This window comes from Rutidosis leptorrhynchoides, chromosome 4 (assembly GCF_046630445.1).
Source record: "Rutidosis leptorrhynchoides isolate AG116_Rl617_1_P2 chromosome 4, CSIRO_AGI_Rlap_v1, whole genome shotgun sequence".
Classification (NCBI taxonomy): Eukaryota; Viridiplantae; Streptophyta; class Magnoliopsida; order Asterales; family Asteraceae; genus Rutidosis; species Rutidosis leptorrhynchoides.
In genome coordinates, this window is record NC_092336.1 from 28,950,930 (window position 1) to 28,956,157 (window position 5,228).

Sequence of the window (5,228 nt, forward strand, 5' to 3'; positions counted from 1 at the left end):
TTTTTATTGTTGGTGTCTTTGAACAATGATAAATCAATTAAAGGGAAATCATTCGTCAAGTTTATTTCTTACTTTTCCTTATTTTTTGATTTAGTTCTCTTGCGTTTATTTATATTTATTATACCTATATCTAAAAGACATAGGGTAAATGAATAGTACTCAGGGGTAATTTCGACTTTTCGCCTTTTTTCCCCCAAATTGAACAACAAAACCCCCACACTTTATCCAAAAAATCAAATCCACCCCCCAAACAGGGGGATAAAGTGTCAAATACCCATTCTCATAAAAAAATCTTAAACAAACTCCACCCAAATATTCAATGGGCCATATCTTCGCGCTCGCAACGAATTAAATTTTTCTGCCATCATCGTTAAACTCGAAATAATTTTAGGAACACAATGTCACTAGCTATACACAAAACGGACGCTTTTTAAAAAACGCTAAATATTTGGGGTACTTTTCATACACGTTAATTCTCCGTTAAATTTTTAAAAGTCGACAATCTCATAGCGAAACGCGGAGATGCACATATATTGTTAATTTAAAATAACATTTAAATTTTTCACGGGTTATACCTTTTAGTTCGACTCGAGTTGCGCTTCAACGACATCATCGTTAACCACAAAATGATTTTACAAACTAAACGCAATAAAATACATTGAAAACCGAACCCCCGCCGCGAAGCGAGGGCTCGAACACTAGTTGATTTCTATTAGATGATACATGTTTTTGTATCTATGTATTTTAAAGAATGGATACATTTATTTTATGATAATTGGTGTTTTTTTAAGAACTCTTAGTACATAAAATTGCATTGATTTCTGGCTATTGCTAGTTTCTCTGATAGGTGGTATAAGAATATTATATTATTAACTTAATAGTTAAGAGTTGTGAAGTGGCTAGGAAGCATTGGATTAACTGTGATTAGGATATTTCTTAGTGGCTCATGAATGATTTAGAATTTTTGAAGTGTGAAAACAGTCGGTTAGATGTGGTTGAAGGACTTTGTTTATATTTTGATCCTGTTTGAAACACTTCTAGATAGATTTTTTTTTTTTTTTTTTTTTTTTTCGAAAGGCCACATCTAGATAGATTAGAAAACTGAATTGCTCCCAAGCGTAACTTAAAGTTTTAAAATTAGGTAAGGAATGTAATTGCATTTTTAGTACCTTGCTCTCTACGATAAAATGTATTTAGTAAGTGGTGATACGATTCTTCTCTGAAAGTTTTTGTTTTTTAAATATCTTTTCGTTTCTTGCATTTTTGTTTATTTGCCAACGCTTGACAAGTTAGTAGTTAATATACTTGCCGGAACACAATGTCAGTGGCATACATGGCGTTTCAAATTGCCACAAATCCTGAAAGTAGGCCTCCATAAGTTATGTATCTCATTTTTCTATATTAAGAGTCGAATATCATTCTTTTGTTGCCGGTAGGGATCATTTAAAAATGGTTGCAAAATGGTTGGGTTGGGTAACAAAACATAAATGGGTAATTATTGGTATTAGGCGTTGGAATAATGTTTTACGGAGTAAATGAGATGGAGTACGTACAACAGTTGTTGTATATAAAGTTATTAAGTATTACTCCGTATTACAAACATGAAACATCTCAAGAATTTTTTTTTTAAATAGTAATATTTTTTAATATGTTTACAAAACTAGAAATTTTGAAAAAACTTTACAAAACTAGTAAAATCGGAGTTTCAAACTCCGGTTTGGCCAAATCGGTGTTCCAAAGTCCGGTTTCTATCTACTTTGACCACATGGCAGAGTGACATGGCAAACCGGACTTTGAAACACCGGTTTGCCACGTGGCTTTTTTATTTTTTTTATTTTAGGAATTCTGGGATGAGCTCATTTATTTTTTTAGAAAAAAGTTTTAATTATTTTTGCTAGATTTAGGGGACGAATATCAATTATTAATAAGCTAATTTGAAACTTCTTTTAATGTAGTCTGAGAAGTCATCATGTCATCTACGCATTATATATATATATATATATATATATATATATATATATATATATATATATATATATATATATATATATATATATATATATATATATATATATATATATAACTTTTAAAATAATTAAAAAAAATTTCTAAACAAATAAACGAGCTCATCCCAAAATCCTTAGAAAAAAAAAAAATCCACTTGGCAAATCGGTGTTTCAAAGTCTGGTTTGTCATGTAACTCTGCCATGTGGATAAAGTAGATAGAAACCGGACTTTGAAACACCGGTTTGGCCCAAATCGTAGTTTGAAACTCCGGTTTTACTAGTTTGTAAAGATTTTTTCCAAATTTCTAGTTTTGCAAACATATTAAAAAATATTACTATTTCAAAAAAAAATTCAACATCTCAATCTATAAATTTTAATCTGTATTTCCCTTCTTAACCAAAGATTGTATTTTGTCCGATGTGCCTTTTTTCTTTTTCTAACATTACTTTTGGGCAATTTTTGCCGAGTAAGAATTCAGCTACCTCATTTACGGAATATTTACACGCATCATTTCTCGGCACAAATGAGGTTCGTTAGTCATTATGTGAGTTATTTATCCGCCTTGAAACTGAAGGTACATTCCTACAATTACAGTTTGTTGGTTCGATTTAGGATCTATAACAACAATAAACGAGCAAGAACAACGACGGAAGAGATAAACACGATGAATTCATAGTAAATCACTATGATTGAATAAACGTTACACTTACATGAATGATTTAAACAGAGAAACATCGGTGGTCAGGGGAGATCGAGCATGATCTCCCCTATGCACAGGACCTCCAAATATGGCTCTCCCAGTTAGGGTTACTCTCTTAAACACTAAAACACATGTAAAACTTATATATATAGATGACCTAGGCTTAGGTTGCCCTAATGGGCCTATCGACATGAATAACCCAACAGTCGGCCCAACAGTCACATATGCTCATGTAACTGATCAGTTTCACGCGTGTAATATATCTAGGTGTACAATGTAATAATAAACGTTATTCACCCAACGACGGCCATACAAATATGCATCAACACAGTTGCTTATTATTTTGGTGTCAGTTGTGTGATTTGGGCATTATGTTTACGATGACTGTTATATATTGCAATATTTCAAAATTCACAAATTCTTAAGAGCTATGAATGTGAGGCTTAAATAACCACAGCTGAGAAAGATGGAGACTAGATTTCATAAGTAGGTACTCGGAGAAAAAGATAAGTCATGTGTCCAAGTCCACAAATTTACACTTAAAATCCCTACATTCTTTTTTTTTTAACAATAATATTGACATTATTCAGAGGGGACTTAACAACCTTCGCGATCATATGCTAACCACATACGCGTTAAGAGGAAACCCAAATCGCAACAATCCTGGCAGTACGGTTAAAGGTTGAGATAACCCCATCCGAGAAACTAATTGCTGGCAGTGCCAATTATATCTCGGCCCTTAGAATCGAACATACGTCTAATCTTTGAGGACAAACAGGCCGTCCCCTCGTATACCACTCGGGCAATGCCTCGGTGATATTCTATAAAATATATAAGTAAATGAGGCACAAAGGCTCAAGAAACCCAGATTGAATAAGGCGGAATCACGAAGAGATGGCATTGTCGAATGGTTTTGTAGAATAATCAGGTGATTAGAACGTAACGTTAATACACTATTTTTTTAGAACGGCAATTTCAGCATCGAATCCTCTCATTTGCCACCCACGCACCCGTTAGGAAGAAACTCCTACAAGTATATACGATTTTACAAGGTCTACAGCGCAACAACTTCTCGCTGCAACGCGCGGTACATCATACTCGTTATTTTCTATAACACGTACTATATACAAAGAATATGATCTACATGTTTGAGACAAATAATAAAATTATGATCAATATGATCTTATAACTTTTACCTATACATCATTACACGCCGCTGCGTTATGACAGTAGAAATGCTAGTCGATATATAATTATTTTTTGTCTAAAAAGCGATATATAATTAATTCATACACCCAAATGTGAAGTTATATTAGAATTGAAAGTGAGATTGCTGTGCAATGCAACCTACCACCACTATATACAAAAGAGTTGAAGTGGGTTTTTAGTCGGAACTAATAATAATAATAATCTATAATTATCTATCTAATCTAATAATAATTATGAGATCCACTTACATGAACTATTTAACATTCAATTCATTTATGTAAAGAAAGATATACATAACACAAGGTGCGCAATTCGTTGATTATTGACACCCAATTTTGAAAATGGTCGGGACCATACTTAAGTTATCATTGGCTTTTGCCAGTGTTTTCAACCAAATCAAGCGAAATTTGTACCTTTTGTGGAGTATCATCACTTCTATGCTTGAATAATATGTTTTTTCTTTGTTTAAATATAGAGGTCATTGATTGTAGTTTCCATTGGAATTCTTACTTATAAGCAAGGTTGAAAAAGACGCAAAGACGGGGCTGAAACGGTAGCGACTTCAAAACGTCGCAACGGAAAAAACGGGGCGGTGACGGGATCGAAACGGATGTTGACTAATGCTGACTTATATATAGTATGTAAATATATATTTACACATATTTTAGAGCTAAAAAACCTTCGTTGACAAGTTTGTACCTATAATTTGCTATTAGCGTTAATATAATACAAAATAGAATACTAAACTAAATCAATTTTGATTGATTTAACCGACTTATGATCGATTTTAACAGGATTTCTGACTTTTGACCGACATTGACCAATTTTTCCTGCATTTTACCTGACTTTTGACTGTTGACCGGCTTATATGAAAACGAGACGGGGTCGAAACGGTTTAGTCAACAAAACGTCGCAACGGGCGCAACGGACGTAACGGACGCCGTTTACAATAGTGCTTATAAGTCATTTATAATATTCTTCTAGTTCCTTATTATAAAGTTTTATATTATTAATATCATATCAAATATAATATCAATATTAACTTTAATATAATATGGTCGTTCAGAATGATAGATCCCATAACGTCGATCAAGCAAAAGAATTAAACATTAGCTTAGTGCGGAAACGAAGAACAAAAGAAATTTCTCAAAGTTTAACATTTTATTGAATAAATGAAGAACATAAACAATGAAAAACAGAGGATAGACGATCTCAAAGTTATGAGATCGGTTCTTGCTGCAGGCAAAGACAACTAACCTCACCCCAAAATATCTTTATTTATAGAGTCTTGGGGATAAGAATTAGGAAACTA